Below are 23,039 nucleotides of genomic sequence, written 5' to 3' on the forward strand. Positions count from 1 at the left end.
ACAGATTTGTAATTATACATAGTTCTGAATAGTTTGGTATGTGAATATAACATTTTACGTTATTTTTTTAACCCTAATTTTATCTAAAGTAAATTTCTTCCCATTGAATGAGACAGAAACTAAGTTAGCTAGTAAACAAGTCAAAACAAAGAAAAATAAAATAAATATAGCAAAACAAACCTAACCCAAAGAAAACCACAGGAAGAACTCAGTCCTAGTCTTAAGTAAAGATTTGAAAGAGAAGCATGAAAAAGAGCTTCAGATACAATGGAGAAATCATGAAAATTCTATCAGAATTGCTGTCTCTCTCCCTCTTATTCATTTTCCCCCTGGTTTTTAGGTTAACTATCTCCAGGTCATATACAATATGGCTACTGATATCAGACTTTAAATTTCATTAAGGAATATAATCTCTTGGGGTTTGAAACAATCTTGAATAATTCTTCACTTGAGGTCAATAACCATGCTTGACTGAAGATTGCTTACAGTCTAGGACACACAATGCAACATGGTACTCTCATTTTTTGTTCTATGAAGTATCAGTATTTCCAGAATAGTCATTCTCTCAGAGATTAATACCACATATTTTCAATTAGATAATCACAGACTCACAGTTCTCTTATATTAAAATACAAAATATTTAGATCCATGTATAACAACATAGGTGAGATATTTTGTTTGATTCTTAATGTGTCTTATGATTTAGAGAGACAATCTCCATAAAAAATGAAAGCTTTCAGGATATTTTGTCTCAGAAGACAATTGTATACATAGAGCTTTTAGTTACCATAGAAATATTTCCTTCACTAAAGCTCATTTACATGTTTAACTGTAGAAAGAAGAATTATCTAATTCTCACTGCACAGGAGCCCTACTCCAGCCTGCCTTGGCCCCCAAAACCACCTGATACAATGATGTAGTAAACTTGATAAAGCTTATTTTATGGTCTGTTACAAGTGTGATAGAGGTTATGTAGTTTACATTTTATCTTACCCACATTCCTATTTGTTCTGAGTACTTGTCATTTCTTGTTTCAAAGTTGTACTATTTTAATTTAATGCTAATTTTCATGGCTAAGACACTGTAATGTGAAAAATAAGCAGAAATTAGGGCCTTAGTGTTAATTTTAGCCTTTTCAATGATAATTTAATAAGGAGATATATATATATATATATATATATATATATATATATATATATATATATTGATTATTTGAGATTTTACAAAATGTAATTTGATCAGGATCACTCTCATTCCTTCCCTTAAGTTTTTTCAGAACTGCCCCCATCTCCCAACTACTCTCAACTTTCTCTCCCCTTTTTCCCATTTATTCAGAAACTAACAAACTCCAATTTGTGTGATCCATACACTTATGGGTACAGAGCCATCCACCACTAGATAATGGTTGGTAAACCAGGAGCCACACCCTTTAGAGCTGACTCTTAGTCTTCCAGAAACCATCAGTTTGTCCATAGCTCCTCTGTTAGGGCTGAATGGATGAAAAGCCTACACTGGCTTTATCTTGTGCAGGACTTTTTTCAGGATCCAGTGTGATTTCATAAATAAATATATTTATAAATATATTTCATAAATAAATATATTCTGTCATGTACATTGCTCTGGTCCAAGCTAACTTCTGGCTCTTACACTCTTCAACTTTTGAAAACCTCTTTTGTTATTGTCCCTGAGCCTTGAGAAAGGGTATGATATAAATTTATCATTGGTGATTGAGAATACTAGTCACTTTTTGTATATACACTGATCATTTGTCAGATATTTTAGAGAATGAATATATTATTGGTTTTTACATCCTGACCAAGTTTTCCCTCCTGTCTCTCCTCCCAGTCTTCCCCCCATACTTTCCCTTTGCCCTCACTCTAACATCTACTACTCCTCTATTCAAAAAAGGCCAGGACTCCCATGGATATCCAGCAAACATGGCATATCAATTTTCAGTAAGACTAGGCACCTCCCCTGGTATTAAAGCTGGGCAAGGCAACCCAGTATGAGGCATAGGGTCCTAAAAGCTATCAAGTATGTCACAGCTAGCTCCTTATCCCAATTTTTGGAGTCCCACAGGAATACCAAGCTGGGTTGAAGGTTATATATCTGGGTTGTTCTTCCAATATCTCTAATGGTGGTCTTGCCTAGTTACAGGCTGTGGCCAGTTCAGACTCCATATCCTGTTTCACTAGGGGTTTTAGGTAGGGTCATCATAGTAGATTCCTGAGAGTTTCCATTGTTCTAGGTTTCTACTTCACTCCAAAATGTGCCATTTCCAATCATCTTTTTCAATATTTTCCCCCACAAGTACCCCATTTGATTCCTCCTGTTCACATCCTCATCTGCTCATAGTCCACCCAGGAAATCTCTTCTATTTCCCCTTCCCAGATTGATTTTCCTATTCTCCCTTGAGCCTTCCTTGTTACCTAGCCCCTCTGGATCTGTGAACTGAAGCATGAATATCTTTTACTTTATAGGTATTATGCACTCGTAAGTAAATATATAACATAATTATATTTCTGGGTCTATGTTACCTCACTCAGGATGATTTTGTTTTTCTAGTTCCATTCATTTGCCTGCAAATTTCCTAAAGCCATTTTTTCTTTAATATTTTTTATTATTATGTTTAAATTAGAAACAATCTTATTTTGCTTATTAATCCCAGTTCTCTCTCTCTCCCTTTCTCCAATGCCCCCCACAAACCCCAATCCCATCTCCCATCCCACTCCCCAAGACGGTGAAGCCTTCCATGAAGGATTATCAAAATTTGTAAAGTCATTTGGGGTAGGGCCCAGGCCCTCTCCCCTGTCTCTAGGCTAAGGGAGTATCCCTCCATGGGGAATGGGCTCCCAAAGTGCCCTAAAGATACACCCTGGTTCCACTGCCAGAGGTCTCATAGACTGCCCAGGTCTCCTATCTCTGACCCAATTCAGGAAGTCTGGGCCCATCCTATGCTGGTTTCCCAGCTATCAGTCTGGGGTCTATGAGCTCTCCCTTGTTCAAGTCAGCTGTTCCTCTGGATTTTCCCAGTGTGGTCTTGACCCCTTTGTCACTCTTTCCTCTCTGAAATTGTGCAAACCATCCTAAGTGAGATAACCCAGTCAAAGAAAGACAAACAAGGTATGTACTCACCCATCTATGGATATTAGACATATCGCAAAGGTTTGCCAGATTACAATACCTCCAGAGAAGCTAGGAAAGAAGTAGAACCTTAAGAGAGGCATACATGGTCCCCCAGTGGAGGGGACAAGGAAAAGAGCCCCTGAAGAAGTTGGGAGGTAGGAAAAAGAGGAGGGGAGAAGAAATGAGGAGAACATGAGGAATCATGAAAATTGAATGGGAAGATGAATAGAGGTTATTAAACACACATCAATAGAGGGAGCCATTATAGGTTTAAAGAGAAATCTGGCATGAGAGAGTTTTACAAAGATATACAAGGATGACGCCCAACTAACAATCTAAGCAATAGTGAAGAGGCTACCTTAAATGCCTTCCCTTCCCTGTAATGAGAATGATGACTTCCTTAAATGACATCCTAGAGCCTTCATCCAGTAGCTGATAGAAGCAAAGCAGAAATCCACATCTAAGTACTGAGCCAAACTCCTGGATGTCATTGTTTTTAATAGCCGAGTTACACTTCATTGTGGAAATGTACCATCTAGGTTGTTTCTAGGTTCTGGCTATTAGGAATAAAGCTATGAACAAAGTTGAGCAAGTGACCTTGTGGTATAATAGAGAATCATTTGGATTTATGTCCAAGAATGGAATAACTGTATCTTGAGGCAGATTGATTTCCAATTGTCTGAGAAACTGACATTGATTTCCAAAGTAGCTATAAAAGTTTGCACTTCTACCAGGAACGGAGGTATGTTCCCCTTGCTCCATATCCTCGCCAGCATGAGCTGTCAATTTGTCACTTGTTTTTTATTTGCTTGTTTGTTTATTGTTTTTGTTTGTTTGTGTGTGTGTGTTTTGTTTTTGTTTTATCTTAGCCATTACAACAGGTATTAGAAGGCATCTTAGAGTCATTTTGATTTTCATTTCCCTGATGGCTAAGTATGAACATACTTTAAGGGATTCTCAGATATTTGATATTCTTTTGCTGGGAATTGTCAGTTTAGATCCGTACCCATATTTTAATTGGGTTATCTGGTTACCTGATGTCTACTTTCTTAAGTTATTTTTTTTAATATACTTTGGTAACTAGACATACTTCAGATGTCAGGTTGTTAAATATTTGTTCCCAATCTATAGGCTGACATTTTATATATATATATATATATATATATATATATGTATATGTATATGTATATGTATATATGTATATATACATATATATATTTCTTTCCTTACAAAATTTTTTACAAAAAAATATTTAAGTGACTTTTTTTTTCATTTATTTTACATACAGACCTAAGTTTGCACTACCTCCTCTCCTTCTGGTCCCTCACATCCTTTTCTACATCCCTGTCCTTGCACTTCTACTGTGTTTTCATTCAGAAAGGGGCTTGAAGAAATCATGATACACAAAGTTGAGACAGAATCTTTGATCTGTTAGAGTCTGCAGCATATCTCTTTAGGCCCTTCTGACTTTTAAGTCTCCATTGAGTATTTGTCTGTACTTCTAATAGGTCTAACTTTATATATTATTGGGCATTTTTCTCTTGCAGATTTTATTATTTCTTTGTTCTGTGTGTTTAGTGTTTTGATTGCCATGTGACACTGGGATTTTCTTTTCTCATCCAATCTGGTGTTCTGTAAATTTCTTATATGTTTATAGTCATGTACATTTTAGATTAGGAAAATTTTTTATATGGTTTTGTTAAAAGTATTTTCTTGGCCTTTGGCTGGGAATCTTTTCCTTCTTCTATTATCTTAGGTTTGGTCTTTTCATTATGTTCCAGATTTTCTGGGTGCTTTGTACCAGGATTTTTTTTTTTAATTTCACATTTTCTTTGAGTGGTGTATCTATTTCTTCTGTTGTGTCTTTAAGGCCTGAAAGTCTCCCTTCCAGCTGAATTCTGATGGTGATACTTGCATCTGCAGTTCCTTTTTGCTTGGTATTCAGAGATCCCTCAGTTTATGCTTTCTTTAGTGCTTATATTTCCATTTTCAGGTCTTGAGCAGTTTTATTCATTTTCTTCATTATTTCTTTGACTTTTTTTTTTCTTGGCTTTCTTGACATTCTTTAAGTGATTTATTTATTTCCTCTGATTTCTTTTATTCTCTTTTCCTTAATTTCTGTAAGGCATTTATTCATTTCCTCTTTAAGGACCTCTATCATGTTCCTAAAGTTGATTTTAAGGTCATTTTCTTATGCTTCAGCAGAGTTTGAATATTCAGGGATTGCTCTAGTGAGATTTCTGAGCTGCGGTAGCAACATTTTGCCCTGGCTGTTGTACACTATGTATTTGTTTTCTTTTAATTAATTAATTTATTTATTTTTATTTTACATATTGATCCCAGTTCCCTCTCCCTCTCTTCCTTACTCCCTTCCTTCCCTATTTCCCTCTATCCCCCTTATCTACTTGTAGGGGAAACCCTCCAAATTTGTCAAGTCATTTGAAGTAGGGACTAGGACTTCTCTCCTCTCTCTTGTTTACGGGAGTATTCCTCTATGGGGAATGTGCCACAAGATCTTTTTGTGCACCAGGAATACATCCTGGTTCCACTGTCTGAGGTCCCTTAGACTGCTCAGGCCTTCTAGCTGAGACCCATGTTCAGTGATTCCCAGCTATCAGTCTGGGGGAGCCCAATTGCATCTCCTTGTTCAGGTCAGTTGCAACCTGGTCTTGAGCTGTCTGTTTGCATCTGAATTCTAGTTCCACTCAATGTTTAGCTGTGGGTGTTTGCTTCTGCTTCCAACAGGTACTAGATGAGGGCTCCATGATGGTGGCTAAATTAGTTGTTGATCTCATTATCAGGGAAGTACATTTATGGTAGTCTTTCCACTGTTGCTCAAATTGTTAGTTGGAGTCAATCTGGTAGGTCTCTAGACATTTTTTTAGTTTCAGTTTACTCTTCAGAACAATAATGGCTCCCTCTTTTATGCTCTCTCTTTCTCTTCTCTCTTTCGCTTCTCTGTCTTCTATTCCTCCCCTGACTCAATCTTCCTAATCCCACATACTTTCTTCTCCTTCCCTTCTCTTTCTTCTAGGTCCCTCTCCATCACTGCCCCCCTCCCTACTTCCTATGTGCTCTGGAGAAATTTCCCTTCCCCCTTCTCTGCAGGACCTTATATGAATTTCTAAGAATCTACCTTGTATCCTAGTTCTTCTGGTGGTATGAATTATAGAATGGTGATCATGTAATCTAGGTATAATTAGTGAGTACATACCATGTTCCTATTTTTATGACTGGGTTATCTCATTCAGGATGTTTTCTTCTAGTTCCATCCACTTGCCTGTGAATTTCAAGATTCCATTTATTTTTTTCTGCAGAGTAGTATTCCATTGTGTAGATGTGCCACATCTTTATCCATTCTTCAGTTGAGGGGCAACTAGGTTGCTTGCAGGTTCTTGCTATTACAAATAATACTGCTATGAACATAGTTGAGCACATGTCTTTGTTGCATGGATGTGGGTCATTTGGGTATATGCCTAAGGCGGGGATTGCCGGGTCCTGTAGTAAACTAATTCCCATTTTCCTGATGAACTGCCATACTGATCTCCAAAATTGGCTGTAAAAGTTTGTACTCCCTCCAGTAGTGGAGGAGTGTTCCCCTTTCTCCACCTCCTTTCCAGCGTAAGTTGTCATTGGTGTTTGCGATTTTAGCCATTCTGGCAGGAGTAAGATGGTATCTCAAAGTTCTTTGATTTCTATTTCCCTGATAGCTAAGGATATTGAAAACTTTCTTAAGTGTCTTTAAGCCTTTTTGATTTCTTCTATTGAGAGTTCTCTATTCAGTTCTGAACCCCATTTTTAAAATAGGGTTATTTGGTGTTTTGTTCATGAGTTTCTTGATTTCTTTGTATATTTTGGAGATCAGCCCTTTGTAAGATGTAGGATTGATGAAAATGTTTTCCCAGTCTGTGGGCTGCCGTTTTGTCTTGTCCAATGTGTCTCTTGCCTTACAGAAGCTTCTAAGTTTGAAGAGGCCCCATTTATTAATTGTTCCTCTCAGTGTCTGTGCCCCTGGAGTTATGTTCAGGAAGTGATCTCCTATACCAATTTGTTCAAGGGTACCTCCTACTTTCTGAGATGTTCAGTGTGGCTGGATTGATGTTGAGGTCTTTGATACATTTGGACTTGAGTTTTGTGCATGGAGACAGACACGGGTCTATCTGCAGTGTTCTACACACAATCATTCAATTGTGCCATCACTACTTGTTGAAGATGCTTTCCTCACCCCATTGTATACTTTTAGTGTTTTGTTAAAAATCAGGTGTTCATAGGTGTGTGGGTTAATATCAGGATTTTCAGTTCTATTTCATTGGTCTACTTGTCTATTTCTCTGCCAATACTAGTCTGTTTTCAGGGCTACAGTAATCAGGGATGGTTCATTGTACAGGGTTGTTTTGGCTGATCTAGGTCTTTTGTTTTTCCATATAAAGTTGATTGTTATCCTTTCAAGGTTCTTGAAGAATTGTGGTGGGATTTTAATGGGGATTGCATTGAATCTGTAGATTGCTTTTGGCAAGATTGCCATTTTTATTATGTTTATCTTACCTATCCAAGAGCATAGGAATTCTTTCCATTTTCTGGTATCTTCTTTAATTTCTTCTTTAAAGCCACAAAGTTCTTATTATAAAGGTCTTCAACTTGTTTGGTAAGTGTTACCCCAAAATACTTTATGTTGTTTGTGGCTATTGTAAAGGGTGATGTTTCTCTGATTTCTTTCTCAGCCCCTTTGTCATCTGAATAAATTAGGGCTACTAATTTTTTTTTTTTTGAGTTTTCTTGTATCTTGCTCTTTTGCTGAAGGTGTTTATCAGCTGTAGGAATTCCCTGGTGGAGTTCTTTTGGGAACTTATGTAAATTAACATATCATATACACTGATGTTTAGCTTTCAGATTTGAAGTAATTTTAGGTTTAGATGCTGATTTCTTGCTTTGTCTTTGTTGGATGGGTATTTTCTTCCTTGGTTTCTATTTCCTTTCTGGCCTTCTGGTTGGAGTGGCTTGTCGTTGAGTAGAATATTTTTCCCTATGTTGGGTGCTGGACTTCTGATGGCACAGATGGCCTTTTGGTCTAGCAGATGTGCAGACCAAGTTGAAGGCTGGAATCCTGGTGATGTGCATGGAACCTTGTCTGGCCAGAGATCCTCTGTGTTTCAGGATGCTGGTCTGTCTTTTGGTGGAATAGAAGTGTCTTCCAGAGGTGTGGGATATGATATGGTAACAAGTAGAGGAGGTATGGTTGGTATTTTGCTAGGCAGGTGTTATCAGGGTAGGGAGCAGTCTTACCTATGGTTCAGGTTGCTGGCCTGGTCTCTGGAGGGAAGAAGGCTTCATTTGGTTGTTAGGTAGCTGTTCTTGCCTCTAATGAGGTATGAGTCTTCAAAGAGGTATGGGCTAGTATATGATGAGGCAAAGAGGAGTGGAAGTTGGGGATATGCTGATTGGTCACAGGCAGAGTGAAGAGGCAGTCAGGTAGCTGTTCTGGACTCTATTTGAGTTCAGTTGTCACTTTCTCAATAGTTGTACTTGGCACACATTTATTTTTATGACATTTGATAACATATTCTGAGACAGGATATGTACAAATTTAGAAAGTAGTTTGATTATATATACATTTGGAAAAATAATGGCATAGATTATCTATGGGTCCTGTGAGCCTTCCAACTACAGGTTCTTGGCCCCAATTGCAAAATTTGGCATGCATTTTCTACTGTGTAGGTGGTCTTAAATTAAATCAGAAAATGATATGCTAAGACCAAGTGAAAACATTTAGATTGATAGAAATGGGTTAATATTTAAGACAGAGCTGGCTAAGAAGAAATGCTAGTAACCAGCAACTGTTTTGTAATAAAAATAGATAATAATAAATCAGAGAATGAGTGGTTAACCTTATAAGATCTGTGCCAAAATTGCATGCATGGGTATACCTTGCCACTCTGGTGAGTATTTCAATTCACAGTTTTCTTGTCTTGGTAAGATTATTGATAGCTTTTTCTGCCTGACAGCATGGGGTTGTGTACCACTTTCCCCTGAGATTAAAATGTCTCTTCAGGGAAAATCCCTTAAGACTGGAAATAAACAATTCAAACAGTTTCAGAAAGTCTCTGAAACTGACCACATTGCAAAGGCTCCTCTAACCCTAGGTAAGCATTCTCACACTAGTTGTGCAGCCTGGAAGATACTCAAAATAAGTACATCTAAGCAGCCTAGAAGATGCCAAGACAATACAAGTGGATTGGAAGAATTAGAAACCAGCCAGACTTCTAAGAAGAAACAAAGAACAGCTTATCTGTGGGAAAGACACTCAGACCAATTTACTCACCAAAGAAGGGCACCCTGTAACCTGTTGAACTACCTACAGGCTGTGTAGTGTGATCCAAGTTTCCAGGTTCTGTGAGCTCTCACCCATGCTGGGGTGGGATTTTGGTGATGCAACTGTCTTTGAGTTATTTCTGCTCTTTGTAGAAAAGCCTCACCAGTAAGTAACTCCAAAGAAACTCATTGGTTCATCAAGTTGGACTTTGATTATACTGATACTTTACTCTGTCATTGGCTCCCTATTGGGGGTCAGTGGACATCTTTTAAGTGCTCCCCAGAAATAGTGTCACACAACATTTTTAGATTACTTTGTAGGAATTTGAGAGCTATAAGCTTGTTGTATAAAGTGTGTTCAATTTAATTGTGACAGTTCATATGTGTATTTCAAATACTTTTCACATATTTACACTTCTTAACTTTCCCTTCTCCCCTCTGGTCACCTTTTATTTCTGGAATAGGCTTCCTACTACTTTCATCATATAAACCCACACGTATATTTGTACATATATGTATATGTATGTGTACATATAATGAATTCACATATTAACATATGAATATATATTTTGTATATGAAAACCATGGAATACTTGTCTTTGTTGCTGTTTTGAAAGTCTTTTCTTACTCTGGAGCTGAAGAGCTCTGAATCTCCCTGGTGTCTTCATTCTGACCTTTGTATTCTTGTAGAGAAAGTAATATAAAGAATGATTAAAGAAACCTTTAATACTCCAGAAGCTACTGGATTTGAGAAACATGAAAATACATAAGAGAAGGGTTGATTCTACTGAGTTGTTTCACCATTTTTCTTTTCTTTCTTTTACATTTGGTTTAATTCAGGGACTTTAGAGAGAAAAAAATTGAAAGGCAAACAAACCAAAACAGAAAACGACATGCAAGGACACACACCCCCTTCACTAAATGTAATGCTTTGGCATGAGAAAACTCTAGAGCTGAATAATTTCATTTTCATCTTTATTTTCTCCATCTGTTCTACTTAGATTTCTTTCAGGTGAGTTGTGGAACTGCTGCTCTATGATGTCTGGCAAGGACGAGATAGGTAATTAACATTGAACATTGATCCCAATGTCCTCATACAGTACCCCTGCACATACATGTTAGTTTTTAAGAGGATGTCTGGCTTTCCTGACCCAATGCTGTTTTGAGTGTGTGCCTTTTCCTCTCATCCTCTTACATGACTTCCTATTTTGTTAAGTTACTCCCAAAACCTATTCATCCAATATGGCAAAATGTCTTTGTTGAAAGGACGAGAGAATGAAATGGAGTGGCAAGAGTCATGTATAACTTATTTCTGCAGCACTCTGAATTTCTAAAAGCAGTAAGGCATGATCCTAATTGAGTTAGTGCCAATTAATCTAAACAAACTGTACAGTGATTTTGGGTGCTAGGAAGAACTACAGTTACCTTTGCAACTAAGGGTGAGACACTTGGGGAAATGAAGTATTGTACCAATGATCACAGAATGATAGTATGTATGTATGTATATGAACATGTGTGTGTATATATGTATATATACATAATACATAAATATATTGTATGCTTGACATATATACACATATTTATTTAATACTTAAAATTTCATCACTAAAATATTACAAAATTAAGGACTTCATAATGTTTTTCACTGAGTTCATAGGCCTAACATAGTTAAGAATTGTTTTCATTTCCTGAGTATAAATGTTTCATTATATGTAATCATTGTCAGAGAAGTCAGGACTTCAAAGAAAATATAAGTTTCATACTATGTCAATTTTTCATACTTGTCAGATACATGTAAATTTCTGTGATTTGTTGTTAAATATATGTGTATCTCAGTCTGAAATAGTCAACCATATCTTTTAGATATACAATTATTTCCTATGGATGTATAACAGAAATGCTGATTGTCAGTGTATATATAAGTAATAAAGAATGAAGTAAGCATAAAGAAGGCCTTGGAGAGAAAGAATCGTGAATACTTTGGAAACTTATTGCTTCTAAACCATCAAAAATAACCTTCAAGAAATGTGGCAGTCAGGGATAAAGACAGTTCTGTTGAAAGTCTTTACAGGATGAGTCTTTACAGGTCAACCATATCTTTTAGATATACAATTATTTCCTATGGATGTATAACAGAAATGCTGATTGTCAGTGTATATATAAGTAATAAAGAATGAAGTAAGCATAAAGAAGGCCTTGGAGAGAAAGAATCGTGAATACTTTGGAAACTTATTGCTTCTAAACCATCAAAAATAACCTTCAAGAAATGTGGCAGTCAGGGATAAAGACAGTTCTGTTGAAAGTCTTTACAGGATGAGCAAATGACATATACTGACCATTAAAAAAAAAATGAAACAAAACAAAAACACAAATGATACAGTACAGTGAAAGGACAGAACTTGAGCTGAGAATTCTTAATAAGTGAAAGTAAACAAATATGTGGTCACTTGGTATGCATCGAATATGAAATATTCCCCACAGGCTCAGATATTGAGGATATGTTCAGCAAACTTAAGAGGTCCACCTTTGCTGGAGGATGTAAGTTATTGGGAGCTTATCCTTGATGGCTGTGTCTAATTGCTAGCCCTTTCCTCACTCACTGTGCTTCCTGTACATCATTCAGGGAACATCCTTTGCCAAAAGCGTCTACTGTTATGATATTCATCATAAGTAAAAACCAATGGAGCCAAGAACAATGTACTTTAACTTCTGAAATGTGAACTTGAAAAAAACATCATTTCTTCATCAGTTGATGTCAGATATTTTGCCACAATGGTTGGAAGCTGGTTAACACATGGATGAAGTATTGCTTGCCATTCTGTGGTTCTGGATATAGTATGTTTTTCATACCCAGGAAGCAGGCAAGTGAGTTATCTACTGTGAATAATTTAAAGAACTCATGTTTGATTGCTCGCAAGCATAGATTTGGTACTAACACTGATTTTATGCTGTGCTTGTCCTCAATCAATTCACTCTGGTTTGGGACCTGCCCCCTAGATTGTAAGTCCTCATTAAAAACTACATTTTAATCGGTGGTACAAATAATGTTAAGTACATTAAGTTCCACAAAAGTTGACTTAAAGTTTTTGCAACCTGTGTTTGGGTTTTCAGACTGTTCTAGGAATGATGGTTTTTGCTTTGTACATTAAGTTAGAAGTCTCCTCCTTCATTTATATATTGTGGAAGATTGTTGTGTGTATCATATAAGATAATGGAGAGACCAATCACATGTCTCTTACACTGATTCAGGGATGAAAAAGTATCCAGTATTAATGTATAGCGAACAAACTAATGATAGGGCAGAAATTAAGAGCACCTTCCTTATAGCTATCTTAACCAGGTGAATGAAAAGAAAACAAAATGGAGAAGAAAGAAAAAAGAAACAGAAAAATGATGATTTAACATCTAGAGATTTTAAAGTTGATTATTTTTAGATCATCCACCATGATATAGGGGTGTCCGTTTTGTGTTCATAATGAGAAATGAAATATAAACACACATCTCAGAAGTGTCTTCTCAAAAGAATAATTCAGGCTATAATATGAAATAGGGTTTTTTAGAGAGTGTAAAACAAGAACATAGGAAATAAACACTGAAATAATGTAAAATCCTGTTAGGTAATATATGAACAACTACGTTCCTTTTGAAAATTATTTTCATATTCATTGTATCATTTGAGCAATGGGGATTGCTTTGGGAAGGCAAGGCACCATGATTATTCTCTTTTCACACATAAAAAAAAACTGGGGCTTATAATTTTTAAGTTGTTTTGGTTAGTAAATCATCCAACTAAATGCACAGCTGAAGCAGACCCAGCTGTATTGTAAGATGTTCAATTAAAGGAGTAAAAGGTTTAATAAGGATATACAAAAGTGATGGGGACCACCATGCATAGCAAAAACATCATGCATAAAGTACCTATTTTGTATTTCACCCACTGCTATAGCTATCTTGGAGCATAAAGCTTTTAAGGAGATATTTATGGCTTAATTTATAATTATGCTTTTAATACTATGGTTAATTGTTTGGGAGTCCTGGATACTTGTTGGTAAAGAAAATAAATGTTTTATTGAATAACTACTAATATTGAAGATTTTGAAATGACCCAAGTGCAAAATACTAAAAACTAATTGCTTGGGACGAAGCGATGGCTCAGCATTAAGAGCACACTCATCTAGAGGACATAGGTTTCAATTGTCAGTAATCACAGGGTGGCTCAAAATTATTTCTTAACTCCAATCTCACCAGAGATTTGTGAGCCCCAATACCCTCTTCTGGCCTTTGTGGGCACTGCACACAAGAGGTACTCAGATATACATTCACACAAAGACTTATATACATAAAAAAAAGTAAATAAAGTCTAAAATTGTTATAAACAAGTAGTTACTTTTAAAAACTGAATGGCAAAATCCCGTCAGAAACATTCCTTCATTTTCTTCTTTATAAAAAGAAAATTAAGTTGATATAAACTTGCACAATGACACATAACTATAGCAAAACAATTATAAACATATTGAGCAGTTATTTGAACAAGGAAAAATTACAATGACTATTTCATAATGGGAATCATGATAAGCATAAGTTTGAGAGTCTTAATCTCATGAAGAATTATTACTGTTTGGAAGCTCTGAATCAATCATAACATTCTCTACTCCTGTAAATAGTACCCATTTCATTCCCAAAAACTTCATAGGTGAATCTTAATCCTATCCTAGTGGCAAAATTAGAAAAATAAAAGAATTACAATTAAAACTATGGGAGTTTTATATATTTTAAAGTTCTACAAACACCTATGTTTAATTTCATAATTACTAAAATCTTACCAAGAAGGCAATGTGTGAACTTGACTTATTTTATCTTAAAATACAGACAAAATAAAGTTTATAGAGATTAAATCTCACTGTAAATGATTAATTGGCAGCACTGATTTCAATATAAATAATTTATTATGAGAAATTGCATGCTTGCAATTGAGCCAAGTGCTTTAGAATTATTATTTGATTTAATTCTCACAATGAACTGAGTATTACTCTCCTCTTTACAGATAATGAACCAAACCCTTGAATGAATCAAAAAAGTTTTGCAAAGCAGATAGACATTATGTAATAGAAGTGGTTTTGAAGCTAGTTGTGACATTAAATTTTCCTTGTAGGAGGAATTCAGTGATGTTTTATTGAATAGTCACCACGACAAGGCTACTGTTGTAGACACTAAATATTAAAGATCGCTATTTTACAAATAATATTGAAGATTATAGTATCCAAAACTAGAAGACCAAGTCCAAATATTTCCCTAATATGCATAATATATATATCGTTCCTCTTTCTGAGAACTGTAGTTCAAAAAGAGTGCATGTAAATGTTCTGAAATAATGTTTGAGAGAGGGGAGCTTGTGAGAGTAGAGACCATAATGGAAGATGAAGCAGAATATGGACATGGACAGAAATAGCATGACAGTTCCATTGCTTTTTTTTAATAAATAGTACAAGCAGATAGATAGATGACTTACTGACTAGTATTATATAAGTAACAGACGGAACTGTAGGCAATACAATTGATGGAAATGTTAGTTTCAGACTGGAAGAATATAGCCTAGAAAAGACAGGTTTCTCGATGCATAATATGAAATGTTCAACTTGGGAAGAGCAAGGATCCAAACCTGGGAAAAGAAATAAACATATAAAACATTTCGGAGTACATCTAACATAATTTAAAGAGTTACACAATAGTTTTGGAGTGAAATTTTACAAGGAAAAATTTCATTAAAACCAAACTGTCACACTTTCTTTGGTCAAAGCAATACTTAGGGTTATTAAATGAATTAAATGAAAAAAAAAAAAAGACAAGAAAGTGACCTGTCATTGTCATTCTGCAAGTGGTGCTGAAAGTGAGAGGAAGTGTTCATGGAGTTAAGTTGTTTTTAGGGTCTGAATGGATATGATTGAATAACTGTTAGCTATCTTTCTTGTAGTAATTTCCACTAAATTACTTTTACTAAGAAAAACTTACTCTGGTTTTAAAAATGTGTGTGCATTCTTTGCACATACATGGATATCTAATACCCACAGATAGCACAAAAGGGTTTATGAGTCTGTGGAATGTGAGTTGTGGGTAGTTATAAGCCACCATTGGGTGATAGAAATTGAATCTTACTCTTCTAGAAGAGTATCCTGTGATTTACACTGCTCAGCCAGCTTTCCAGGCCCAATTTATTCTGTTTTTAATGACATTTCATAAATAATGAGTCCTTTTTAAATTTTTTTTTGAATGGGGATCAAGTTCATCTGACCAAGGCAAATAAACTTTCTTTCTCAAGACACAAGGCATGGATTCCTTACCTACAGTTACTTGTTTCCATATTTCACTGTGATTGGTTACAAACATTTAGAGATGAACACCGATGCTTATTTGCCCATGAGTTCACCACACGCCTACAACTGTATCTGAAGAACAAAACCTCTATTTCTTATTCATTTAAAATTGAACTAATAATGTGCATTTATTACCTGAGATTAGAGAACTTAATTCACAGCAGGCTATATCTGATATTCGTTTTCTTAACATTTCTACTTCAATTATAATGTGGTATTGAAATTCATTACATGATTCATATTTCTACTATCATACTAACTATGCCTTTTATAATGTTCAAAATATTTATCCAATTAAGTAACCCATAAATAATTAATTCATTTTCTTGTCTTATATATTTTGAGTCCTAGTAACTTTCCATTGTCTTCTGCAAAGGAACATTTATAATTCTTCACATTACTTGCCTGGAAAAATCAGCTTTTAAAAATTATTTCTTTTATCTTTTGAGAATCTAATATAATTATACCATTTTCCCCATCTCTTCTTCCAAACTTTCACATATAATTCTTACTTTTTGTCAAGTCTGTGGATTCTTTGTAATAACATATGTATAAAAATACAGAATATATATATGTATAAAATACACAAATGTAAATATATAGGTAATATATATATATTCCTAAGTACATAAATATAATCTATTCAGTCTACATAATGTTGTTTGGATGTATGTTTTCAGGGATAACCATTGTATTAGAAATCAAATTGGTGTAGTTTTCCCTGGGGAAGACTACGTTTTCCTAATCTCAGCTTTCCTTAGTTGCCTATAGTTCTTTGTGTAAGTTTGAGGCCTTCATCTTCTTTCTCCATCTACTTTGAATTTCTATTGCTGTTTTCCTTTTTCAGCTCATGTTTAGGCAGTGAGACTTCATGAGTATATCTTTGAATATTCCTAGGAAACACAATATAACAAAATCCCCCAATTCTTTAGCTCTTATTCATCTTTCTGCCCCCTCCTTTTCAATGACCTATGAGCATTAGATGCAGGAGTTCGTTTGTAGATGTATTTAGTGGGTCTGGGCTTCGCAACTCTATATAATGATTGATTGTGGTTTTCTGTAAAGTTTTATGTTTCCTAGATGAAGGAAGAGGATTGCATTATCTGTAAGGATAAACATTTAGATTGTAGTTAACCTTTACACTGGTTTAATAAAATGGCAGTTGTAGGTTCTACTCCAAAATCCATGCTGTCCCTTGCTCTGGATAGTTGGCTAAGTTCACAGCACCAGGTATATTTGTCCTCTGGTTGAGTGGGCCTTAAGTTTACTTACAGAGTCATTTTTTACTGCCAAGGCATTTGACTCACTAGTGAAGAATTAAAGTTATTGTGCCATGCTGATCCTCTTGGGATTTATAATCATCATAGCCTGGTTTCTTCATTGTTTATGAGATTGCATGCTGTCTTCTGTTATTATGAAAGCTCATCCCCAGGGAGGAAGAAATGTCTATTCAAAACACCGAGAAGTTCCCAATGTTTCTTTCTAACACTTTCTTGAATTTTCGAAATAAAGTTTCCATAATTCATAGTCTGAATGGACTTCAGGAAAGAATCGGCACACATAAGTTTGTTTCTACACAGGGAGTTACTGGGAGTTTTTCACTTTCTTCTTCTTCAGTACATACTTTGTGGTTCAAATGGAGTCAAACAGCTGTTGATTAAAAACCCTATTAAAAACTCTCTTCAGTTTATGATAAGTTGAAGACAGAGCATATTGTCTTCATATAGTTTGCTGTAATTGACTATGTTACAAAACCATCTATCTCACCAAATTTGCTTATAAACATGGGAGATATATTCACAATGAATTTCAGGTAATAACACACAGGTAAATTATTCTAAAATCTTTATTATCCTTGACACTGTATCAATTTCCAACTTCGGTGTTAACTCTTTTTTTTTTTTTTTTTTTCCTTCATTTTAAGCCGTTTTTATTTAGGTGTGTTTATGTGGTTAAAGTGAATACTTTTTAATCATTTTTTATTTGAAAAACAATCTTTTCTCATTTTACAAACCAGCCCAATACCCACTTCCTACCATTTTCCTGCCATTTCCTCTTTTGAAGTGGGGATAATAAGTACACTAGACCCAAGACAAATGATAAATGGTAGTTTTATTGGGGAACCACTTACACAGAAAATCATACAGAATTGCCGCAGCCTTTCTCTGCCCTTCTGACCCAATCTTTGACCAAAGAGAGAAAGAGAGAAGAGAGAGAGAGTGGGGGAGGGGTGACTGCCCCATGCTTCCCTACCTTCTGCTTCTGTCCACACCTGAAGCCATGTGCAAAGGGGGGTGGCCACTAACACAAATACACTTGCAAGGCTAGATGTTGCTACACTCCTTCTCCCCACCCAACACCCCATCCATTACTCAGTCAGGGTATGGCTTCCCTTGGGCTGTCAACAAATTGCAGCACCTTATTTTGAGTCAGGACCGAAGTCCTTGCCCCCTTTATATAGGATGATCAAGCTACACTTTCAAAGAGAAGGGGCTCCAAAAAAACCAATTCAAGCACTGACAGTTGTCCCACAGATTTCTAAAGCCCTACTACTGACAGCCACATTCAGAGGGCCTAGTATAATCCTCTGTAGGTTCCCCTGCTATTATTCCAGATTCAGTGAGCTTCCACTAGCTGAGGTCAGCTGTTTCTATGCATTTCTGCAAACTGGTCTAGACACCTTTGCTCATGTTATCATTCTTCCTTCTCTTCAGCTGGACTCTAGGAGCTCAGCTCAGTGCTTAGCTGTGGATTTCTGCATCTGCTTCCATTAGTTACTGAATGAAGATTCTATGATGACATATAGGTAGGTATCAATTTGATTCTATTTTAGTGATTTCGGTCCTCACTTTGATATTTCATGGCATCCACTTTTGAGTGAATTTGCTTCCTTTTGTTCTAGAACTTTCAGGTGTGCTTTAAGTTGTTAGTGCGAGATTTCTCTATGTAGGCATGTAGGGCTACGAACTTTGCTCCTTGCACTGCTTTCATAGTGTTCCAAAGGTTTGGGTATGTTGTGCTTTCATTTTTGTTGAATTCTGGGAGTCTTTAATTTCTATATTTCATCCTTGACCCAAAGGTAATTCAATTGAGCTTTGTTCAATTTCCATGAGTTTGTAGGCTTTCTCCAATTAGTGTTGTTGAATTCTAACTTTATACCATGGTCATCTGATAAGGTACAGGGAGTTATTACAATTATTTTGTATCTGTTGAGCTTTGCTTTGTTACCAAATATGTGGTCATTTTTAGAGAAGGTTCTATGAGGTGATGAGAAGAAGGTATACTCTTTTCCTTTGGGTGTAATAATTTGTAGATATCTATTAAGTCCATTTGAGTCATGACATCTATAAGTTCTCATATTTCCGGGTTTTTTTTTTTGTTGTTGTTTGTTTGTTTGTTAGTTTTTTATTTTGTTTTGTTTTGTTTGGCATACATGTCCATTAGTGACCTTGGCATGTTGATCTCTCCTATTCTTAGTGAGTGAGGTTTGATGTGTGATTTAAGTTTTAGTAATATATTTTTTGCATATATTGGTGCTCTTGCATTTGGGACATAAATGTTCAGAATTGAGACTTCATCCTGATGGATTTTTCATGTGATGAGTTTGAAGTGACTTTTTGTAATTTTTATTTCTTCTCCCACCAAATCCTACCATATCAGCCCAAAATGAACACACAGAGATACTACATTAATTATTACACTGTTGGCTAATGGCTAGGGTTTTTACTGGCTAGCTCTGTCTTAATTATTAACCCATAAGTACCAATCTATGTATTTCTACATGGCCTTATCTTACCAGAGAATTCTTGGAGCATCCTATCCTCTTTGTCCCTCCATGGTGTCTTTTTTCCAGTACCTCTCCGCCTACCTCTCCCAGAATTCTCCTACAAGTTTGGCCTTTCTTCCTGCCCTCCTGGCTATTGGCCAAACAGTGTCTTATTCATCAACCAATAAGAGAAACATATATACTGAAGAACATCCCCATCATCTATCTAGAGTGATTTACTATGAATTCTAATTTGTTAGATATTAGGTTAGCTATACCAGCTTGTTTCTTTTTCCATTTGATTGGAAAAACTTTTTCCAACCCTATACTCTGAGGTAATGTCTAACTTCGATGTGTTTCATGCATACATCAGAAGGATGGGTCCTGTTATCATAACCATTTTGTTAGTCTGTGTCTTTTTTTAGGTGAATTGAGTCCATTTATATTAAGAGATGTTAATGAGCAGTGATTGTTAATTCCTGTTATGTTTTGCTGGTAGCATTTGTGTGTTTCCATCCTTTAGAGTTTGCTGGTGTGAAGGTATCTGTTGTCTGTATTTTTGTGGGTTGGAATTGTCCTTCTGGTATTTTCTTTAAAGCTGGAGTTGTGGATAGGTATTGTTTAAGTCTGGTTTTGTCATGAAATATCTTGTTTTCTCCTTATATAGTTATTGAAAGCTCTGTTGGGATCTGTGGTTTCTTAGTGTCTGTAGCAATCTGTCCAGGACCATCTGGCTTTCAAAGTTTCCATTGAGATGTTGGGTGTAATTCTGATTAGGTCTGCCTTTATACATCACTTGGCTCTTTTCCTTTGCAGCTCTTAATATTCTTTATTTATTCTGTATGTTTAGCTTTGACTTTATGGGGCAAGGAGACACTTTCTTTTGCAAAGGGGTATCTAGTCTATTTAGAGTTCTGTAAGGTTCTTGTACCTTCATAAACATATTCTTCTTTAGGTTCAGAAAATTTTCATCTATTACTTTGTAGAATATATTTTCTGTGCCTATGAGCTGGACTTCTTTTTCTTTTATCCCTGTCATTCTTGGGTGTGGCCTTTTCATAGTGTCTCAGATTTCCTGGGTGTTTTGTGTTAAGAATTTGTTGGATTTAACATTTTCTTTGACCAATGAATCTATTTCCCCTAGCGTATCTTCAGTGTCTGAAAGTCTTTCTTCCATCTCTTGTATTCTGTTGGTTATGCTTGGATACGTAGTTCTTGTTCACTTACCCAGATTTTCTATTTCCAGAATTTCCTTGGTTTGTGTTTTCTTTATTTCCTCTATCTCACTTTTCATGTCTTGAACTGTTTGTTTCACCTGTTTGATTATTTTTTCTTGGCTTTCTTGTCTTTAAGAATTTAATTGATTTTTTTTCCAATTTTCTGCCTTTTCCATCATTTCATTATGAGGACTTTTCATTTTGTCTTTAAGGACACTTGTTGAAAGTATTCTTGCATTTTGCCTACCTTTCTCTTCCTCCAACTGGGTCAGGATCTTGGTTCAATCCTTGAACTCATTGTCTCTGTCTCAGGGATCCTCTCTTTGACTGATCATTGCAATTGTTGTCTGTGTCTCAAGAGCCATTCTTGGTTTGCTCTGTGCAATACCTCTGTAAGCCATTGAGGTCTTTAGGAATGAGAGGATTTTGAGGTAGAATGGGGTTTGTGTATTATCAGGTCAGATTGGGTGGTACTGGTGCAGCCTGCCAGCAGGATGCTTGCCTGCTAATCCACCAGTATGACTGAGAAGAGGGTCATTGGGGCTAGAGACTGGTCTGTCCACTTGTGGGGAGGATCACATACTTCCTGGTCTTCTCTGTATAGTAGCAGTCTGTGTCTTAGAGAGTCACTGAGGTCATAGGGGATGGATGGGTTTGGAGGCTGAGTAGGTTTTGTAGATTATTGGGTCTGATTGGGTGGTGCTTGTACAGCCTGTCTGCAGGCACACTGATTAACTAGTGTGCTTGAAGTGGGTGGGGGAGGAGCCAGGGATTTCCCTTGGGGCTTAGAGCCTAGAGAGTGGGTTATCTGGCCAGGGGTTATGGGCTGGTCACTTACGTCACTCAAGCCAATGATGAGCTATTGCTTCTTTTCAATCATCTTAGTTCATGACCTCACTCAATGGAAAAAAAAAAGATTTATTTTCAGTTGTATTAACTATCTTGGTAGAGTAATTCTTTCATCTTTATACCTCTATATATTTGATCAGGTAGTTGAACAAAGGGGACCTTTAATTGTTAACTTATTATCCTCTATTTTAAATATAAGCATGAATTGAATATAATAAATGTAGTGTAAGTTGAAAGTAGAATAAAGGATGAAAAGTAAACCAAGTGAATAGAATGAAATAGAATAGAATATAACAAAATAGAATAGAGTAGAAAGAATGGAATAGCACAGAGCTGATAATCATGTTAGAAGTTTGGTTCCTAATATTCTATTATCCCCATGGTAGGAACCTAAACTTTGCAGCCTAGTGGAAGATGATATTAGGACATCTTTCAGTTGTGTGTTTTTTCTTGAGAGGTATAATTAGTTTCCCCTTAAAACATAGGCATTCCACATTTTTGTCATTTGGCATTTTCTGAATATGGTTGTTTCTTGTCTTGCTTCTCTGTCTTGTTCAGAAGTACTTGTCAAATATTCATGACATGCCATTTTGGACTTTATCACCACTTGAACTGCGAACTAAGAAATCTTCGTGTTTAACTGAATTAACCAGGACCAGACATATTATTATAGGAATAAATAAGTAATAAGATCTTCTGTGACAATTTGTATAATAAGTTCATTAAGCTAAATGATGTGTACCTTATTTCTATATAAAGTCCCAGTTAGAAGCCTCTATACCATTTATCACTATCTCTGACAACAATCACAGAATATTCATTATTCTCTGACTCCTGGGTGTCTCCCATATTTCAGCTGATACAAAGTGAACTTTGTTAATATGTCACCTCCGCCCTGGTGTGATCACCAAGAAGCCATAAAGGAGAATTGTTCATCTTAGGTAGATACTTGATGAACATCAAGTGTCCCCTTGTATACAAGATTTTGCTTCTGGAGTAATTTCCTGAGGAATCAAGAGACTCCTAGGAGACAGCCTGGATTTCTTTGCTTTATTCAACTTAATGTGTACATTTTACTCAAAACTAAGTTATGAAGAGAAATCCATAAATGAAACGATGGCCTCTAGGCTGGTAAAATTAATGATAAAATTTCTTTCTGAAAGTCTTCTGCTGATAGACTTATGCTACACCTGCCAAGTCTTGACATTATTGGTTCAGTGTGACTTTCCTTAAATAAATAAATAAAAACAAAATAAAACAACAAAAAAAAAAAACTAACAATTTACTGGTACTTATTCGTTGTGAAAGGTTCTGACAACTTGATTTGCTCCCTCTTAATTAGTTAATGCTGGTTCTGGCTGTAACAGCCTCCAGCAAGCCTTGCAGTTTATGTTAAAGGCT

This window comes from Phodopus roborovskii, unplaced genomic scaffold (genome assembly GCF_943737965.1).
Source record: "Phodopus roborovskii unplaced genomic scaffold, PHOROB, whole genome shotgun sequence".
Lineage (NCBI taxonomy): Eukaryota > Metazoa > Chordata > Mammalia > Rodentia > Cricetidae > Phodopus > Phodopus roborovskii.